General features: G+C 53.6%; 1 protein-coding gene across 1 annotated transcript in view; it reads right to left on the bottom strand.

Moving 5' to 3' along the window:
• The window catches only part of NXN (nucleoredoxin), a 57,073-nt gene that overhangs the window by 18,397 nt on the left and 16,987 nt on the right, over nt 1-21,689 (bottom strand). The gene's annotated exons all lie outside the window — the stretch shown is intronic.

Raw genomic sequence — 21,689 nt, 5'->3', positions numbered from 1 at the left:
TGAAAAGCGCCGGGAGCCACGACCGCGCCGTCTCCCTCCTGCTGCAGGCTTGCACAGGGGCGTAGGTAAAGGGCTTCTCCTCCGACCACATCTGCCTCTTTGCAAGTAAGATGGGGCTAATACTTACCAGCCCTGCTCTGTACTTTGAGGTCTTTGTTTAGAAGACATGGTAAGCACAAATGCTTTTAATGCCACTGCTCTGAAGCAATTTGTAATGCTTCCCTGGCTGCTTCCTCCTCTCCCATTTCGATGTTCATTAAACAAACTTAACAATCCCTGCCAAGACACAGCCACACTCAAACCAAGGCCAAAACACAGAAACACGACTCTTCTGCAATTGGGGCTTCCCAGTTTTGTTCCCGGGAGCTGCTTAATAGGTTTGGCATCGGCCTGGGGGCTGCACGGCACAGCTCATCTGTAACGCACTGCCAGCCTCACCGCGGTCCTCCGCCGGCCACGAACAAAAGCCCTGCATGCGGTAACAGCCTCGTGCTGCACGTCCTGGGCTAGATTTTGCTGTTTCCTGGTCATTTTGGCTGAGCAGTGAACTATCAAACTCCTGAATAAATCCAAACCGTAGCACGGTGCCCGAGGGGAAGGAAATGAATCACTCCCTTCCCCTAGCACCAGGCAGTGCTCTGCAAAGCCCAGAGGCCCCCGAGATTTACACCACTGGCACGGGCCAGCAGGGAACAAAAACCAGCAATGGGAGAACTGCAGAGACCATTTCAAGTCCCACCAAATGCCACAGGTAGTGACACCGCACTGGCATCACCCGACACTGTATCAGGCCTGGAGAAACCCTCACCACGCGTGCTGCTGCTTACTTCAGCATCTTACATGGAAAATGGACCCACATCTCCCAAAGAGGCCACAATGCTGCAGATCGCTGTCTCTAGCTTCCAAACAGAGGCAATCCCATTTCTTAAGATATGAATGATTTTGGGAACAAGACACACGAGTGCATGAAAGGGATGCAGCGTTCAGGCAAAGCAACCTGACCTCTCTGCACACTCTCCAGAGATCTGGTGAAGGGGAAAAGTTGCACCCACATTGAGGTTTCGATGGCACTATATTAAATACTTTTTTTTAACATCTCTTTATAAAAGATACCTGAGTGAGTTACAACAGTTAACCTACTTCCAATGCGGTGTACTCAAAATCCTCTTGGGTCTAAAGGAAAGTGTTAACACTGATCTAGGAAGACGCAATTGATCTCCAGCTACTAGGACCTGGAGAATGACTGGGTTTTGCGCTCTACCCACCAGCATTAGGTTTCTGACAGACACATTTCTTGGGACATATCAACTCATTCATAATGCTGATTCACAAACCAAATGGCCCTGGGCGTAAAAAAGAACAAAAATCAGACTAAATGCAAAACAGCCCCCTTGCACTGAGTGTGGTCAAACCACAGAAGGTAAACCCCAGTTCTGTGAAGTTTAAAGGGTGGGGAAAAGCTCTTTATAAGGATCACAAGCACTTAAGAGGGTGCTGCAAACAAAGGGGAAATTACAGCTAGCAATTGGATAGTTCTCCTTAAATAGTTGCTTACATTTCACTTCATTTCGCCAAGCCCTTTGTATATGGAAAGCAGCTCCCCGTAGGGCACCGCGGCGTTTTGTAGCAGTTCAGCTTGGCTGAGGAAGCCGGCAAGGACTGCACATCGCAGCCAAGCAGGCAAAATCAGCTCGCTGCCTCGAAGGAATGGGGCTGGGGCAGCCCAGACCAGGGGATTAAAGGTTTTACCTTGCATCTGCACAAAAGCCGCAACTATCGCACGTCTCTCGACACCACCACGCAGCAATCCTGGGCCGCCCCAAACGTTTCAGAGCTTCGTCCATGCTGAGCAGTGCTAACTATCTGCAGCAATTTGAAACCACACCAATGTCCCGAACAGCTTCAAGTGGGGGATGAAAACCTGTAATAGCACCCTGCTCCCTGCCTCGACGTGGAGATCCAGGAGGTTGGAGCACTTCAGGTTGCTAAAAAGCGCTGCGCTGATTCTCGGAGATCATCCCCTTGTGACGGAAGGCGCCCAGCTGCAGATACTGCCGGGGCCGTCATTTGCACCATCACACGACACGGATGAACAAACGCGACAATTGCCTGCAAGACAACCTGAATTGGGTTGCCATTTTAAGGCTGGTTATAAAAGGCTTGAATTGCAAATTGGTGGTCTTGAAGCACTAACCACATTAATTTTGATGTCTGTATCAGAAAGCACACGAACGCGCTGTTTAAAGTCAGAGCAGTTTGACTCGATGATTCTCCTGGGCATTACGAAAGCTGATTGGAAATGAGAAACGCATGCGCCGAAGGACGAGCGCCAAGATTTACCACCAGTCCCGCGGCGAGGGCCCCTTCCTCCAGGCTCGGCTTTCCAAAGCACATCAGGCACTACTGAGGAGCGAACCCAATGGCTCCTGTTCCTGCAGGTCTGACCAGGAGGAACGCAACCTTGGTAGGAACTGGGCTTCGTGACTTTCTCCTGTATTTACTAGTATTTATGGAATTCACACACCCGTTCATTATTCTCCCCCCAAGCACGCTTTAAGGAGGAGACTGCTCGGCATTGCGTTGGAGGCGCCCGCTGCCACCTCTACTTTTGCCCTTGAACCAGAATTTTAAACATTTTGTTAGTCCCCGAAATCTATTTGTTAATATCATAATGGAATAACCATGCTACAAAAGATACTTCAGGTACGCTGGCAGCATTTAGATGCCTTACACAACAAAAACTCAGTGAGCTTCTTACAAGAGACCCTTTAGCAGGGCTTTTGGATAAAGCAGCCCTGGATATCTCCCTCGAGGATTCCCACACCAAGCCACTCTTTTGTGGTCAAGCTGCAGCTTCCAACAAAGACACCCAACCTCCAGGTAAAGCCTCTGAACAAAAGGACCACCTCTCAGTAAGTTACTCTACCAGTTAGGTGTCCTCGGAGCACAAAGCTGAGGATTTTCACTCACGCAATCAGGAAAGAAGCCTGAGCTCCCTGCTCGGCCAGGTTTGCCTCTGTGGTGTCAGCCGGCCGTGGCGCTGTGCTGAAAGGTGACAAGGGCTGCAAGATGTTACGTACTACGAAAGCCAACCACAACATCAACTCCTCAGCACCAGCAAAGCTTGGGGTGCAAGGAGCAAGCGAGACGCGAAGCCAACGCTTGGGCACACCTCCGTACAGTCACCACGCGGCGCTTGGCAAGGTCCTGCCCAACACTCGGCTAAGTCCTCAAGGGTGGCACATGGGAAGGGAGGAATCCGGCCACTCTCCAAGCACCACACAGGACACCAGCAATGCTCAAGAAGGCGAGCCCAAGAGAAAAAAGGCAGCGGTTGTGCAGGTACCTGAGCAAACGCACGCAGACGCACACCTCTCCGAGGACCGCATGTTGGGCTAGGCGTGGGATGTGGAACACAAATTACGACTCGCTCTGAAACCACAGGAAGATCAGATGATAGCTCGGGCAGCAGAGCTGAGTGCTGCCTCAGCAACTTTCCAAAGCTGTTTTTCCTGTCTTGAAGAGGATGACATAGAAATAACACACTCCACACTCAGAGGATTTGATCATCCATTTAAAGAGGGGATCTCTGCTCTGCTTCCCAACAGCTGTTGCAAATCTGCAGGATCAAGCCAAAGCTAACACAGATGTGGAAATAATCTACAGACTATTCAGCCCCAAATCAGCTGATGCTCTCTGAGTGCTCTTCAGTCCTGATCACGGTGCATGCCTGCTGAATTCGACACTCAACCCCAACCGCCTGCTGGAGAAGGAGTGGGGAAACACAGCCCCTCTCAAGATGCCATGTAGGCTGATTGGCTTTACAGAAACCAATCTGGCTCCTGTGCAGGTGGTTAAGTCAAGAAGTCCAGTGGAAAAAACAGAGTCACCAGATTCCTCTGGTAACCTTATTCATAACGCAAAGCATCGCCACGCCGTGCTGGAGGAGCTGGAAACCACAGCCCTGGGTTTCTCTGCGACTCCATCCACAAGCAGCTGCAAAAGGCTTTAGAATAACCATTTATTATTTGAGGTCTGAGGGTCCTAACCATCTGGGACCTGAGAAGAGATGTTATCAGCTCCATTACGTCCTGTCACCTCCAGCAGGTGACGGGCAGCCCCAGACCACAGGCACTACAGCAGCACAAAGCATCCGTGCCGGTTGTGAGCAGCTCAATGCACCAGCGCCAACTCCTGCATCCCTGGAGGACTTGGGAATACCTCACCACGAGGCACATTTCAGTAATTTTTCCAAATAAAGGTGTCAAACTAGAGGCCACCCCACCAGCAAACCATTGTTTTCTGTGCACAGCAGAAGACCGGCTGGAATCCGGCCGGGGCAGACAAAATCCCCTCCTGCTCAGCGCGCTGCTGGGAAAGGGAACCCCTTCTCCTAACAGCTGCAGGTCGCTATTTCTGGGCGTGCTGATTGATTTATCAGCCCTGGTCGCATTAACTTACGAGCATAAATCCTGAGCTGTAGCGGTTAACGCTGGCAAAGATAAAACACAACTGTTCGCAGCGTGGCTGAAGGGAGCAGGATGCAGCAGTTGCTGTCACGGGAGGTTTGCTCGCCAGCGGCCGCTCCCCTGGGAGCTGAGTTTCTGCGCCGCTGCGGGAAGTGGGACTGCAACAGATGCCACCCCTCCATCCTCCCCTGCATGAGGGGCTGCCTCCATCCAGAAGCGAGGGATTCCAGAGGTACCTGCCCGTGCCAGCAGCAAGGGAAGCATTAATTCTGCACATTTTGCAGCCCTCCCACAGCTCTTATTTCTTGCAGATACCGTGACTGATCCTGTTTGGATTCCCCCCTCTCCTCCCTCAGTGCAGGGCACGGCAGCCCCGTCACAAGCACACGGAACAGTAGGCAAGGCTGACCAACACGCATCAGTCAAGGTGCACGAAGCTCCCGTGGCCAACAAAAATAACCAGCAAACCTGCTTCAGCAGGGGGGAACGGGGGAGGCCGCGAGCCGCTGGGACCCGCACCGCCCTGCTCTCACAGTCCCGCGCTGCAGGGACCCCTCTGTCCTCGCTCGCTCCCCATGTTAAATCGAAGCTTTCACAGTGCTCCTGACAGGGCTTACAAGTGCCAGGGGCCACCCAGGCTCCGTGAAAAGCAGGCACGGGGCCGCAGAACAACAGGCTGCTCCCTCGCCCCATGGGTTTAAATCCAGTTAACGCCTGTCCTGGCGATTCAGGCTGAGCTGAGGAGAAGGCCTCCCCTCCAGGCCGCCCTCGCCTCCCGCAACAGGAGCCCCTCGGCAGGAACGGGGCACGGCGAGGGAGCAAAACCCAGCCCAATACAGGGGGGAGTTTGGGGGCAGTTGGTGCCTGCAAGGTCTGACCTTGTGCAGGAGACCGAGCGAGCGGGCTTGAGGTGAATTCCTGCCTGTTGTGCTGCTGCTTCTCTCTGAAAGGAAATTAAAATCTAATTACAAAACACAATGGTGAGAGAGATGCTGGCTCCGTTAATAAGCTGAGGAGGGAGGATTTGGAGTCGCAGTAAACACAATTGCTGTGAACAACCCGTCGCATGCACTTCCCCCCAGTGGCCACGTCCTGACTGCCTAAGCTGTACACGAGAAAACCCAAAACGAAGCCCCAAAGGCCGCTTGTCACAGCTGCCTCCCTCCTTGCTGTGGGGCTGACCCAGGCCCACGGGTCCGTGCCCCTCACAGGCTCCAGAGAGCCCGGCACTGCCACGCTTTCAGCCGGGGCTTTTGTTCTGCCCCGCCGCACCCAAGGACAATTGCCTTGGAGGCGAAGCAGAAGGAAACCCTCTCAGTAGGGTTTTCTGGCAAAGCCCCTGCCAGCGGAGGACTGCTCTTTATGTATTTCCAAGGAGCTTCGCAGCCAAAGTCCTCAAACGAGGGGACCGGGGCCAGCACAGTCCCCTGCTCCCATGACGCCATTTCCCTCTCTTATCACCCGTCTCCCAGTCATGCTGCGCACCAGCTCCAGCACCACTGGTACCAGTAAGGGGAATGGGAACAGGGGTGCACAGGCTCTGTCCCCACCACAGCCCTGTCGGCCTCATCCCACAACCAAGTGTTTTTCTTTCTCCATATTAAATCCCATTAGGATTTGCACCGCCACTCCACCCGGACCCTCTGTCACCCTGCTGTCCCCCACCAAGGTGACAGCACGTTTATTCTCCTGATGAAGTGCCCCAATTACTGCTCCCTGCGATTTAAAGGATTAAGCAGGCAAGGCGACTGCGAGCTGAGCATTTTATTTCGGGGCAGCAAAGCATATGGCTGCCAGGCCCTGGCGCGCACGCCAGACTCGGAGCACAAGCTGCCTTATTTCCTCCTGACACACATTCAGGCTGACAGACTGGATCTTCCGCAACCCACATCTGATATGAAAACATTTAATTTGAGCAGGACTTAAGGGCGGTTAACATGATCTATGGCGAGCAGAGCCCCGGGGCCTGGCGCAGGAGGCGGAGGTGGCGGGCCTGCCTCGCATGTGCTGGGCTGGCGGCTCCACTGCAGCCGATGACCGGGGCAAAGCAGCGTCTGTCTCAGCACCCAGGTAACAGCACAGGCAGCAAATCATGTAGGGAGGATGCTACAGACAGGCTGGTCTGTCAGTGATACAGAATATGTCCTTTATAAAGCCCTTTTTTCCACGTGATCCTCAGTTGTTCTGAACAGCCTGAAGACGACGCAGAATTTAGGGACAGGGTCACAGCCAGCACTAGGAAATAAACCTCCACGCATTCCTGAGAAATGCCCTTTTTTCTCCAAGCACATGACTTGGTTTACCTCTTAAAAGGCCATTTATACGTAAGCCTCTGAAGACACTTTATAAACAATCCCGCAGTTCCGCTTTGGGTTAAGTGATTTCCCCTTACCCACAGGACAACAGAGGCCTGGGGCTCACGCAGAAACCCACAGCAGAGATGGGTGCGGGACCCAGGAGGCCTGTCAGCACCTGTAACCCGCCTTCTGCTACCTGTTTGTCACAAATAATCGTTCAGGGTCTTCGGGGAGGTCCCAGCGCAGTTTTCAAGCAGCTCACCTGATTCAAGTCCCCTCCACCAGCCCGAGCGGTGAGAGGATCCCTCAGCACCCAGGTGTGCAGTACGTAGGCACCGCACCACTTCGGGGGCTGCCTCCAGCAGGCAGATACACCCCGATGGGAAGCACCAGCATCATTTCTGGCATTTACCAATACCAGCTAATCAGCCACAAAATCAAAACCTGACTGAGGATGAAGACCGAGCCACCCGTCACCCCCTCCCAAGCCGTGTGCCAGGACTGGAACCCAAAGGGTCTGCGTGTCGCTGCTTCGTGGGACACAGCTGCTGGTAAAGCCCCGCTCTGCCTGCACTCAGTCGTCCCCTTACCAGAGCTCTGGAGGTAAGACAGCAAGACAAACACATAAAAAGCAGTGAGGATGGAGGGAGTTCAAGTGTTTGTGGGAAAAATTCAAGACACATGTAGAAGTGTATCATACGTGGCCCCTATAAATTATGCCCGCAAATGACTACCACTGAGTAAGAAACAGCTATGTAAACACTAAGGTAATAAGAAAAAATAATAATTTCTCTCTCTCTATGGGGAAGGAATATTTTTCCATCCATTTAGAGGAAAGGCAAGAAGTGGGGTGGTAGTCTGGGACGTTGAATCGAAGTTCAGGGTCTCTCCTGGTCCCAAGTCTCATCTGTCATCTGAAGCGGGCTGGCTGCCAGAGTTACCTCAGTGCTGCAGCGCGGATTTCCTATCGGCCACGTTTGCTTTCGCTGCTACCGTTCGCTTGAAGGTAGCCAGCATCCAGTGCTGATAGTAATCTCGAGGTCAAACGCCTCGCAATCCCAGATCACTAAGAAAGAAACTCGTTTGAAAAGCCCCATGTTTAGACAGAGTTCCCACCGAACACAAAAGCCTTTTAAATCTGCAGGGAAATGGGGATTTTTTTGTTTTGTTTTGTTTAATACACACAATGAGGTATTGGCGTGGTTTCTGTTTTGTTTTCAGTGGTTAATCCAAAAGGGAACCTTACACAATCAGATAAAAAACAACTAAAAACACCCTCGCTGAGAAGACAATAGGGTATTTGTTAGGACTGCAGTGAACCCAGGGGCAGCGAGGGCTTCAGGACGCCCCAGCTGCGGGGGCCTGGTGGGCAGTGAGCGCCCCAAGCACCACAACGTCCCGTGGACCGGCCTCCACCACCGCCCCAATCCCACGGCCTCTGCAGAACGAGGATGCTGCCAAAGCAAGATATGGAGTGTTTCGCTAGCATCTTCACCCATGCTAATATCTAGCCACAGAGTGAGCTGAAAGTTATTTTAGACTTGTTTTCATTTGAATATACACATATATGGCTTTAAAAAAGTGTAACACTGAGGATGTCAGCAGTATACGTATGCCCTAAGCAAATGAAGTCACATTTCAAATATAAAAATTAGCGCATTCAGCCAACTCATGTAACATCTTCAGAAATCCAAAGGCAAGGAGACTCGAGCGGCGTGGAAGCTCACCGCAGCTTGGACAGACAGAACTGGCAATCACTTGCATGAAGTTTTGGTGCCCACCTAGCTGTCACTTTGCCCAAATGTCTTAGTTTCTTCCTTTCCAATTCAAAAACCATGTAGAAACTTAGAAGCTCCTCAGACACCGTTAAGCTTAGTACAGACGAGCAGTCTGCAGTTATTTTAGCACCGAGCATCACTGGAGACCCTTGTAAAACCACCAAGGCATCTGCCCACTGCTGCTGACGCTGTGAGCACATCCAGGGGACGGGAAACCTGCTCATTCCTTGCACAAAACAAAGCACTTATGTAATTACAAACCCTCACGCTACTAAAAGCGATTACTTTCCTGCAGGTGGATGTAGGAGAGGGTGGATGGTTACAGCACGCCGGGCCGGCCCCCTCTGCAGCCACGTCCACCCCAGCCTCCCAGGGATGCCAGCGCTGACTCCAAGGCTGGCAGCGCTCCCGGCAAGCAACCCAAGGAGCCTTTTCACACAAAGGCTACGCAGCGGCAGAGCTGGGAAGGGACTTACCGCAGCCCTGCGCGTTCTCACAGCCCCAGCTGACCTGAGCAGCGCTGGGGTCTGCGTGCAGAACTGGCACCGAGCTCTCATGGCTCAACGGGGTTTTACGGCTCAGGAGACTCACTCTGTAACCACGCTCTGATCTCAGTCTGCTCAAATTAAGCAGCCCCATGGGCTCCCAAACACCGCTGTGGGAGCGGTTCCCCCCCATGACAGCACCGGGATACCCGGGGGCTTCACATTGCCTGAAGGCAGCGGCAGCTCAGGGCCCGCCACGCCACGTTGCCGTGCTCCCCTCTTCCTCCTGCGTCCCAAACCGAAACTCAGTCCTTCCTCAGCAAGGCTGCGGGCTGGAAATGGAAACCCGATGGGAGTGACGTCTAAATATGAAAATGCAACTGCGAGTCCAGCATTAGCAATTAATCAACTGCACATGTTAAAAACCAGACCTGAATAACCCTAAACACGGCTCCAAGGAAGCCAACACCAAAACAGCAGCAAAAGCCAGTATGGGAGATGAGAGAAACCCTCTCCTCATGTGGCTGCTCCCTTATGGATAGGCTCACTGCACTCTCTTCTAGCTCTTTACAGGATTAAGAGCGAGTGACAGGGAAACAACGCGGGATGAGGATGGAGCAGAGCTGGGCGCCTGGCTAAGCTGCCCACACGCACGGACCCGGGCCCCTCAGGCAGTGCCCAGCAGTGGGGTCCACAACCCCACATCCACTGTTGGTAGGTCAGGGTGGCCCCGTCTTCATTTTAAGCCTTGAGCGACGTTTTGCAACTGCTGAAGCAATTAAAAAAAAAAAAGAGGGTGGTGATAAATCAGGAGAAGGGTCAAAAGCTCCAGCTACATCCTGACTCGACTCACAGAAGTCACTAGATATACGGTTTCTGAGAGCAGCGGGAGTCCATCAGTCAGCGTTCAGACACGATGTGACATCTGGGAGGCCACCACCGACCCCGCCGAGCAGCCTCCCTGTCCCTGGGCTGCTATTTCAAACGGAGACACGGCCCGGTGCGAAGCAGCCGCAGCGACCCGCCATCAACGAGACGCCGCTTCCAGGAACCGATGACAACGCGAATCCCACGGGGGCAGTCGAAATGTCAGATAAGATGCAGAGTATTCATTACCTCCTCCAACAGCCAGAGCCAGCTGGAGGCTGGGAAGCAGAGGTTTCCCCGTGCAGAGCCTGCCCGTCGCCGCTCTGCCGTGGATCAGCTTTGAACCCGGAGGTGCTGCGGGCTGAACGGCAGAGCACAGCCTTGGCTTCTTGGAAATAAAGAGGATTCTGTGCAAAAGAAAGAGCCGAGCATGTGTTCCTTTATAAACTGCCCAACGCTGCTGTGCACTGGCAGCAGCCCTCCTCAGATGTGGCTGACTTTCAGCTGTTACTATATTCAGAGCTTGTAAAGTGCTTTGGGATGATAAAAATCACTGCAGAAATGGTTACTGAAACTGTTTCCAGGAAATCGATCTGTGGAGACAGCGAAAGAGAAAGTCTTGGATTTTCACAAAAGCTTCGACTAGACAAATACCGCAGCTCAGGAAGTTTGGTTTCCTTGTCTTTTCGGCAATAAACATGAGCTGCACCGGGATTTTATTCCATTTGCAGTGAACAAAACGAGCTAAGTCACGGAGCTCTCCGCAAAGCTACAAAGGCTCAGCACGTCCACGGCACCGCCCCGGAGCTCGAGCAGACGCCGTCCCTCGCCACCGAGCTGCCCACCAGGCTGCAGACCCAACGGAGGGAGATGAGAGGGGCTGGAGGACAGTGCTGAGCGATTTGGGAGGAAATCCCCAGCTACAAATTCCCATTCATTTGTGGAACACGAGTGTGCCTTGTCCTGGCACAGCCCTGGCCACAAAGACAGGGCGAGCCACAGAGCCGGCCGGAGACGAGGTGAAGGAACTGCCTTGAGACAAACCAGGCGATGCAGGAATCTCGAATAGTTTGCACTTACAACACAGCCCAACCCTCAGACCGAGAGGGAGCCTGTTCCAACAGTGGCAGAAAACCCCTCGGGGTCACCTGGAGCTGGGGGCTTTCCGGCTCAAGCTGTGGATTTGTTTGGGTTCCTGCTTCGCCCCATTGGGTTTTGTGATTACTGATTGTCTGGATCGAGGTCCCAGGCTAACGAAATGCACGCTGCAGGAACAGTGCTTTTATACGTGGAAATAACGCAAGCCATCTTCAGAGCGTGTTGAGCTTCCTCCTCCTCCAAACTCAGTGCCAGGAAGCAGCGTGCTCGGAGCTGGACGAGCTACAGGAAACACAAGCAAGTCATCTGCTTGCGTCCCAGTGGCCTCCTCCAAGGATCTGCCATCAAGTTTCGGGCTGGTCACCCCCTCTCCACCCTTCAGTCAGAGCTGATTAGATGCAGCCACAGAGTCAAACTCCAACATATTCATCTCATTTGGCAGCTCTGCAGTTAGACTATTAGCTCCAAGCTTTTTCCCCTCTCCCTCCTTCTTGTTCAATTATCTGGCTTCATCTTTATTCCGTTTCCAGGAACACTTAGCAACAGGCTCTTGCAATCAGCCGCCAGCAGGCGAGGATCTGAGGAGCAGATTCGGCAGTTGCTGATGACCTTTTACTACACTCATGCAAATTTTAAAGAAAGTATGTGAACAATTTGCCTTTTAAGTATCCTCTGGTTCCATTCTCCACGAGTTAATTGTCCTTCTGTTTTAGAGGCATCGCAAACACCAGATCTTAGGATTTTACACTAATGAGAACAAAACCCGCGGCTTAATTTCCGTTTATTTGGTGGAATTTTGTTCCGTATCTCACGTGGGATCAGACATTGGGATCAGACCTCGAACAGGCGAAAATTCGTCGGCACCACCTACCCGACCACACCTCTGAACACCAAACCCTGGCTGCGACCCCAGGACTCCTCTCCGCAGCAGGACAAGGCGCGGGTGCTTCTCTTGGCCTCTGGCTTTTACTGGCAGAAATCTGAAGCCTTCGCTCCAGGACACCCCAAGGGTACGTCTGGGGCCTGGCACAGCCTGCGGCGTCCCAAGGAAAATCCAGCAGCTGTGATCTCAAGGGTTAGAGCTTCTCAGCCAAGGCAGAGACAAATGAGCAGGTCGGTGGTGAAGGACATTCCCAGGGGACTCGCCGTGGAGATGCCAGGGGAGCTCCTGCCAAGTCCGGGGACTTAGGCAAGCGTTTCTGAGGACCTCTCCACGTCAGAAATAACGCACCAAACACCGCGAGGCTCCCAGAGGCCGGCAGCACCGACAGCCCTGTAGATGGGGGGCAGGTAAACAGCAAACCTGGCTCTGGCAGATCCCAACACGCAGCAGTCTTGGCAGCCGTGTCAACTCGTACCGGCAGCTGACCAGGCTGGGCGTTCAGCAGACGTAAATCCCAGGAGCTTTCCTGCATCTTCCCTGTTGCTCGGTGAGTTTCCCACGTATACAAACGAGTTTGCAGACACGCAGAAAGCACGCACGAGGACAGCCTGCTCAGCAGGCTGCACAAAGGGGCATCACTGCATTAAGTCCCTTCTCCTTGAAATGAATTCTTTCTATTCGTTTGGTGCAAGAATTCCTCTATTTCTGGCAACGACAAGGACCTGGAGGGACCAGGAGCGTATCAAGGAAGACAGCTTGCTTCCTGCTGCTTCCCGAATGGCGTTTAGAAATAGGGAAATCATCTGCAGTCATCCCCTCTGAAAAGAGGGGGAAAAAAGGCTGGCAGATTCCTGATACTTAAGATGATCTTAAAAAGTATAATCTACTTTTTTCCTTCTTTAAAAAGCTGAAAAATCTGAATAAGCATGTCATTGATCTGCTTGCTGGGAACAGCATCTGGAACATCAGGCTCTGCCTGAGACTGCAGAAGCTGCACAAGAGTTCAAAGCAGCCAAGACTGCTCTCGAACCAGATGCTGCTCGCTCTCAGAGAAACGCCTGTGGATCTGTGTGAAAATGATTAAGCAAAATTGCTCCCTCTTTTTTTTTTTTTTTTTTTTTTTTCAAATTTGTAACTCCAATCTGTTTTCTCTTAGGGGGCAGATGCTCATTACACACACAGAGCACATCAAAGGGCAGGAAGCGCAGGACAGCCGCCCCGCCACCGCACCCCGGGGCACGCGTACCGCCGGACCTGGCTACGGCCGCCCGCTGCGCTCGCCCCGATCCTGCACAGAACAAGAGTCTGATAGCGGCCCTTGGAGGAGCTGAAGGCTTGGAGGACCTGAAGGCTTGTGGTCTGGCAGCTGCTGCAGTGCCACATCTTCACCTCCGAGCTCCGGCGTGGCTGCAGAGGGAGCCCAGCAACGGGGTGAGCCCGAGGGGGACGCCTGCCCTCGACCGAACGCTGCCACGTGGGCTGAGTGTCCAAGCAGTGCTTCCAGAAAAACGTGAGTTTCCGGTCCTGGGAATCGGCCGAGGGGCTCCCGGGCTTCAGATCGGGCTCCCACCCTCTCCAGTGCCACTGGGGACTCCGGAAGATGAAGTGCTCTGGGTGCATCCCCACGCGACCTGCCACACGCCCCAACAAAACGTCACCGCAGCAGCGGTGTCAGCAGCAGATTAAATGAGGTTGGGACCCCAGGCTGCCCGTCATCATAAAACGCCACCCTGTAACCACCAAGGACTGTGAAATAGTGAGACATGTCAGGCTGCATTCAGGGAACAAGCTGATGCTGGGGCTTACTGGTTCTCGCTGGTAAGCCAGCCTTGAGAGTCAGGCTGTCAGAAAGGCCTCTGCCTTGCCAAGGCTCCAAGTCTGCTTCCAGTTCTGATCTTCAGAAAATAAACACCACTGAGAGGTCCCTTTGAGCCCTGTTTCGCCACGTGGCTTCTCCGAGCCTCTGTCCTCTCTCAGTGACACTACAAAGGCAGGCAGCCAGGAGCTACTCCAGCAGCAGCAGTGACAGTAAAAACCGGTAATGTGTTTCTGTAGGGAAGTCTCTTGATGCTTCACGATTCAAGTCCTGCTGTTACAGCATCCCTGAGGAGCCCCACGCATCGGGTGCAAGCCGAGCGTCTCTCCAGGATGGGAAATGCGCTTCCTCTCATTAACTGAGCCCAGGCTTGCTAAGCAAAACATGAGAGACCTGCAACTTCCCCAGCCGGCACCGACAGCGAGCCAGCACCTTCCAATAAGGCCTCTTCAGAGGCTCATTAACGAAATAACTACATTAAGAGAGCATTGCGCAAAGAAATCGGTGCCAGGAATCTCTCAATCATCTGCGAGAGGCTGATCCAAGAGGCAGGACAGGGAGGACTTGCTTGCACAAGCCGGCAGGCAAGGAACAATTTATCCAGAGCCGGGCTGAGCACTGCTGACGGACGGCTGAGAGCCGGCCCTGCCCCAGCTCCTCTGCATTTCAGCACAACAGCTCCCTAAGTGCGATGTGAAGTGAATCCTGACTGCACGTGGGTACCAGTGAACTCCATCATCGGTTCTCCAGACAACACCTTCCCCCTCACCTCAAACAGGGCCTTGTCCTCACAAACGGGACAAAATGCTGGGGCTCCGGCACAGCCGTTTCCCCGTACCCAAGGGTCTCGCATCTTCAACTGCGTGTTTGCTCTTGGCGATCAGCTGAGCCCCTCTTTAAAACCAGAATTTGTTAAATGCCTACAAGTGCGACGATGCCACGGCACGTCCCCATACTACAGACGCACCACGTTGACCCGAGTGCTGGCTTTCATCCCACAGGTGCCAGCCTGAAAATCGCCTTTCCCAGCAGCGAAGCCCCTTCCTGTGCTGCCCACCTAAAGCACGCTGAATGGTATCCAAAGTGTCCTGAGAAACTTCTCCCCGGAGGTTCAAATCTGGGATGCAGATGAGACACATCCCAGTTCTGTGAAACCTTGCACAACGACGCGCAAGTGAAGAACCTGAAATCCTCGAGCCTGAACCCAAACACAGCATCGCTTCTTACCCAAAGCCTGCTCTGCCCCTTCTTTACCCTCACATTGCATGGGGTGACGCTCAGGTCTAAAACTGCTTTCTCAGATCTTAGCCAGCCTCTGCAAACAGCAGGCAGCTTCTGCAGGCTGATCAGGACATGACCCGAGGGGCACCAAACTTTGCGCATTTAATCCCTCACCTGACTCAAAGCCTTGCCCTAAGAGGTGAGAGGTGAGCGCCTGATCAAAGGCCTCATCCCCAGAGCCTCTCATTTATCCCAGTTCAAAGAGCTCAGCGAACTCAAGGCAACAAGTCGCCGGCTCAGATATTTAAAGAGGAGCTCGGGGAAGGGCGCCTGCGAAGCAGGAAGCACAAAACTTGTTTGGGCCTGGAGCTACATTGCTGTTAAACAGCATTGCGCTCAGGCAGGGCTCTGCAGCGACCGTGCTCAGCCATTAAAACAAGCAATTGAGCAGAATTCGAGTTAAATGTGCAGCACAGGAAATGCCCGAGTGCACACGTACCTCCCGGTGAAGGCGATGCTCGGGATGCTTCCCTCCCCCCGCAGCGGATCCGCAGCCCAGCGGCACCGAAGGATGGCCAGGAAGGGGGGGACTGATGCAGCAACGTGCAGGCGGAGCTGGCAAGCCACGAGGAGCCAGATCAAAGAGATGCTGAGTTGTAACTTCTTCAAAAACAGCTACCCAACAGCTGCGCAAACTTCTCTCTCCCTGGTAAATGCTGAAGAGGCACAAAAGATCTCTAGCTGTGCTGGTGGCACGGGTTTGCAGTAGCGACTGGTTGCGTTCTTCCACCCCAAGAGGCTGCGAGCCCGGCACAAAGCCTGGGGTGCGTCTGTTTCTGCTGTGGCTTTCTGCAGGACACAACATACAGCCTTAAAAAACGAGGCCTGGATGAGAGGAGTAAGGCTCACCTCATGTCAGTAAGCACCGGGACGGGCACAACGCCGTTGTCACGGTCCGGCTGCCCGAGCGGACCCCTTCCTTCCAGCGTAAGGACGAGGAGCGGTGTTAAGCAGCCCGAGGACAGGCAAGCCTCCGTCCTCCCGTGTCCCCTGCCCTGGGTGGGCGTTGGGGACGAGCCCCCCAGCCCACTGACCACCTCTGTGCCCTGTGGCTGAGACCAAGGCTGCCAGGAGGCAACGCCACCTAAGACGCGAGGGAGGTGGGATGCAGCTGGGCTCCTCTTCAACTGCTTCTGCCAGGCAGCCCAGCGCCTCATCCATCTTAATCTCTGACCACTGAGAGATGAAAACAATTTATCCTCATTCCCTGCTCTTACGGAGAAGTTACAAGAAATAAAAGTAAAACTAAAACAAAGATCAATGTTATCCTCCTTCTCAGGCAATCCGTTAGTGACCTGGTCTTTCTCAGCATCCCTTTTATCTAGCAAGGTGTTTTGGCTAAAGCTTTGCAGAGAAAAGCCATGTGAGCAAGCTAGTTAAAAACCTGGGACTTTCATGTTTATACAGCCAACTAAGCAGCACAGCACAAAGACTTTTATTCCAAGTCTCTACTGACAAGCCAGCATTGATAAACTAACAAAAATCACCCAAGAGCTAAGAGGTACAGGGGAGGGGAAAAAAGCAGTTCCCTAGGTGTAAGGGCTCAGAAACCCAAGACTCAAGTGAACAACAAGGAAAAGCACCCTGAGATTGGGGGGGCAATTTGTTTGGACTAAAAGCGGAGAACGAACACCACTGAAGATGCAGACAAACCCATCGTCTCCGAGAATTCACCACGTCCAGAGGTGAACCCGACAGATGTCAAAGGTCTAGCTGCATCTCCTCTCCTAGATGCCCCCCCTTCTAGATAAAAAATAATCTGGAACAACCCCGTGAGCGCTAGCGAGCGGCTGGGGACGTGAGAGGAGCCGTGCTGCCCGGCTGCGGAGGTGTAACGCAAACCACAGGCACACAGCGATGAGTAAACACCGACAAAGGAACGCAGCGGAAACTTCCCAAAGTCCCCGATCGCGGCGGACTCGGTGCGCTGAGCCGTGTGCTGCATCCTGTTGGTTTACATACTGTAAATGCGAGAGCCAGGAAAAATCCATCTTCTTTGTCATAACAAACCCTAAGGTAAACAGAAAGGCAAGGCCAAGCGTATTATCCAATTAAACAGGCATGTGAAGGAGAACGAGCGCGCCGGCCATCCGGACGCTCCTGATTTTGGCTGTTTCTCAGCGAGTGCAGACAAACAGACCACGGCACGAAGGGTGCGGGGGAAGTGGGGTGTGCTCCCCCCACGTGGCTGAACCCGCTTCTCCTGAGCAAAAAGCAAAGGAGCTCTGCGAGAGGCACCAGCGTTTCGCAGTCGCTGCAGCATCGCTCCCACCTGCCCTGCAGCAGGCAGCGAGCGGGCTCTGGCTCCCTGGCAGACGCGTGCCCCAGGGGCTGCGTTGGGCTCGGCAGTTTGTATAAACACCCAAACCCAGGAAATTCCCGGAGCAACCCGAATGGAGCCAGCTGGTTTGCAGAACTCAACTCCTACTCGGAAGCAGTTTGCGAAGCCGGTGGCGCTGCTCTGCGCGTCGCGGTTTTGTGAGGCGGTGTCGGGGGGCGCGGCTGCCAGCTCACTGGCGGCACCGCTCGCCGGGACAAGAGGTCCCCCCGCACTGACCCTGCTGCAGGGACAAACGGACACGCAGGACAAAGCTCAGCCACTGCTGGCCCTGTCTGCTTGGTCTCCTCCAGCAGGGCTCTCTCCATGGGGCACCATTGCAGACTGGAAGCTTACGCTCTGTGCACAAATGCACGATGCTTCGGATTCCCGACTTCAACCAAGAGGTGGAGAAAAGCCTTCTGGGGTCACCTCTTGCTCCCCGACAGGCACCAGGAGCCAGCAGCTCCACTCGATGCTCCCAGACCCCCCGGCACGCTGGGTCCCAGCCCACACCTCCGCCCCAGCAGAGCCCCAGGTACACGAGATCCAAATTTACAAAGAAATGGCAGGGAAAGACTTAGAAACTTCTACCGAAAGGTGCTTCTAAGCACAGCACAAAACCTCTTCCAAGCCTGGACATGCTTACAAAAAGAGCAAGGGACTTAAACCCAGCCCATTAGTGAAAAAAATAGGTACACGTCCCAAACTCCGTTCTGAACTGCGCTCCACATCTCACGCCTCCCAGGGAGTCAGCAGGTGGTGGATTGCTGGAGTCTGAACAACGCTATTGCAGGTCTGCGGGCTGAAATCGCCAAAGCATCCCCCTTCCCCCTCTGCAGGTCTAAGGAGGGCCACGGAGAAGATTTAGCACGCGCAGCGAAGGCAGCGGGTTGTTGCGGTTACCTTTCATTCAATTCAAAAGAATACTGCAGCGTGTCCCCAAAGGGAGGCCATAAATAGCGAAGGATTCTGCTTTAATCCCCTATCTATTCCTACCTGGATAATATGGCATTTTGACAAGCACTGCCAAAACGCAAATTTATGGCAAAGCTGAGATTTTTGCATGGCCAGCACATGCTCCGCGAACTCTGGATTCCAAGAGATAAACACAAGCCTCTTGCAGGAGACGTACGGCTTTTCGGATTCGGAAGCCTCACGCAGCTACGGAACTGCTTTCGCGAATTCTGCCTCCCTCCTTCCATCCCAGGTGGAAGCACGTTTTCACCCCCATCTTCCTCCACACCTGCCGTCGACGACCGTCTCTGACACCACCACGTGCTTTTCTGCTCGCTTTTCCTTTCCTCGCTAACACTTTGAAGCCCCACTTCGGGCACCCTGCAAATCCAGCGTGGTTCAGACCGGCGAGCACCCAGAACACGGCCACGTCACACCTGGAGTGCCCCCTGGAAGGAAAACGAGCGGGTCACCATCATCCAGCCTCCCACCTGGCTCTTTGCTTTCGTTCACTGTTCCAGGCAAGGGGTTTCCCCACGCCTCACAGCCCCCCAGGCTTCGGGAGCATCACCCGTTATCAGACCAGCTCCCGACTTCGTTGCTGACAGCAAAGAATGTGCTGACCACAGGGAAAAGGGCTGCAAACCCACAGCTGACAAGCACGACAGTCGTCACCGCCATGCTGCAGACACCCAGGAGTTGTGTGTTCTTAAAAGCCCCTTGACGTACTTCAAAAAAATCCCCAAAGCAGCAGCTTTTCAAACAACGCAGTGCTGCTGGGACCGGTTTTCGTAATGGAAATGCTGAGAAGCACCCTAACAATGGGGGCACTGTGCTGCAAGGGGCTGAGTGCAGCCGGCCCCCTCCCCACCAACACCTCGCCTCTGGGGAAGGAGCCGGTGCCGGGCAGAGCCGGGCACCCCGGAGCGGCTGCACGGGGTGTTTGGCCCGGGCAGGGACACCAGCGGGCACAGGCACTTCCACCCGCTGCACAGGGCTGGGAGTGTGGCCGCAGAGACAGCAGGTTGGAGGCGCACTGCAAAGGGCATCCTGGAAAAAAAAGGGAATGTCAGGATCAAAAGGAAGGGGGAAACCTCCTGAGAGCTTACCTTCCCCTGGGAGACGCATCTTAAAACCAGGCACCGAAACGAAAAGGAAAACGGTGGAGGCAGAAATTCAGTGCACGTGCACGGTAAGTGCAAGCGAATACATTTTGCCCAGCCAAAAAATCAACCCTGGAAATTCACGTCCATCCCCACAGGCACCAGGCAGGATTGTTTCCTGCTCTGTGCTCTCCAGGTGTAACTTTAAATCACTCGCCGATGCGGATTGCTACACACCTCCCCTGGGAGCCTACGCCACAGCCCAGCACAGAGCACGTATCCTGCTGGCCTCAGCGATCAGAGCAGCTAGGTACAGCAGCAGGATGGGGAAAGTGCACACCAGATTACAAAAAAGACACAAAAAGCCATTTCTGACAAAGGGGAAGTGCTGCATCCTTGCCAAATAGCTGTTGTTGGCCACATACCCCTAGGATTCTGTCTACTTGCAAGCAAAATGTGAAGTCAAGGATATTTGTTTGAAACCCACAGGCGGACACTGCAATTCTATTAAAAAAAAATACAACTGGCATTAATTCTAAAAACTTCCCAGCGCTGGGACTGGGATTCAAAACCAGCAATGGACAGCGAGGCCAAAACACACTCGGAGCAGACGCCTGCAAAAGATTCCAAGGGAAATTAGTTGTGTGGTTTTCATAACAAAAGGAAAATAAAATCCAACGTTCTAAAAAGGATTAAAAAAAAAAAAAAAGGCAGCTTCTCTAGCAGACGGTGCCGCAGCACACCGCGCTGTTCGGGGATCGCTCCGGACCTGTCGAGGTGGGAGGCTTGCTGCAGCCCCCGCGTGTCCCCGTGCAGCTCTCAGACGGTGCAGCGAGGGGAAAGGCAAACGTAAAGCCCCGAGCGGGCAGCAGGTCCTCCCCGTCCCCACGGCTTTTACAGGGAAGAGCACAGCTCACGAGGCAGCACCAGCTCTTCTGCGGCTGCAGGAAGGCCCCTCGCTGTCCGTCTGTCTGTCCCCACCAGCAGCCGGGAGCTGTCACCTCCCAGCTTCTCCCAGCGCTGCTCTCCCCAGACAAGCGCAGGGTGGGCTGGGGCTGGACGACCCGCGGGATTTACAGACGGCCCCGACTTCCCTCGTTCTTGTGCGCTCAAGTCAGCCTTATGCCATAAACCTCTTTTTTTTTTTCCTAAGTCATTTTTTTGTAGCTGAGTCACACTGAGCTTCTGCCAGGAATTTTTATAATTAGTGAATGAGAGCAAGGTTTTGCCTGAGCACGCCTGACAACATCTGCTGATGGAAGAGAGCTGCGCTCAGAACCTCGCGCAGCCCCGAGGAGCGCGGCTGAGCCCTTCCTCCCCGCGGCACGGCCGACGGGGCTCTTCTTGCCGGTGTGGCATGAAACATGCCGCTTCTCCTAATCCACATTTTGAGGGGATGGAGATAAACTGGAGCGAAGTCCAGAGGGTGAGAGAGAAGGGAGAGAAACGTGGGCTGCCTCTCGGCTTAGCAAGCGCCTTGCGAGAGCATCCCTATGACAGCGTCGGCAGCTATGCGCCTCGCCATCGAGCTGCATAGCTGCAAAGCCATCGTGCGTCACATCTTCCTTAGAGACAGACGACGGTATAAAGTTCCAGAAAACCACAGAAAAAATAACTTCCTTAACCTCTGTCTTCGATGGACACGGGAGCTGTTTTGCAAGTGAAACTCCAACCTAAAGATCAAGCAAAAGCCACATCCGATAAGCCAAAAGCAGACATCTGGCGTCAGCAGCCTCAGCTATGCACAGGATCCTTCCTGGGCGATCCCAAACCCTCAGCTTTCTACTACAGGTCAGAAAAGCAAACGAATTACCACCCTAAGGATGAAGTCTCCCTGTAGGGTGTCCTACAGAGTGATGCTTGTACCCTCCACACACAACTCCTTCCTCACTTGGTCCTGTTGTTGATATCGTCTTACGTCTGTAGGGCTGCATTACAAAAATGTGAAGGCTGCCAAACCAAGCTCTACAAAGCAAGGATGTGCTGGAAATACATTTTCTCTGTAGCTTTGCTCTGGTCCACCTGTGCATGGTCCTTACCATACGGACACATACCACACGTGCATGAAGTTCTGACGCAGATGGTACCAAGAACAGAAGATGCTCCTCGGGTGAGGAATTACCCGGCCGTTCACTGCGGTGCTGAGCCCTCTTCACTTCACACTTCTCACGTGCTGCTCCAAGGCAAAAATGAAGGCGTTTAGCCGCTGCCAAACTGGGATACTTCTCAAAGGATGTGAATTTATTTTCACAAAATCCTAGAGAGCTATGTTCCTAACGCCTCCATTTTGTAGCTGAAGAAAGGAGGCATAAAGGAGCTTCGGGCATCCAGGTCCAGA

Source organism: Cygnus atratus, chromosome 20 (genome assembly GCF_013377495.2).
Source record: "Cygnus atratus isolate AKBS03 ecotype Queensland, Australia chromosome 20, CAtr_DNAZoo_HiC_assembly, whole genome shotgun sequence".
NCBI lineage: Eukaryota > Metazoa > Chordata > Aves > Anseriformes > Anatidae > Cygnus > Cygnus atratus.
Note: the sequence above shows the minus strand (reverse complement) of the source record. Positions and strands in the feature narration are given on the sequence as shown.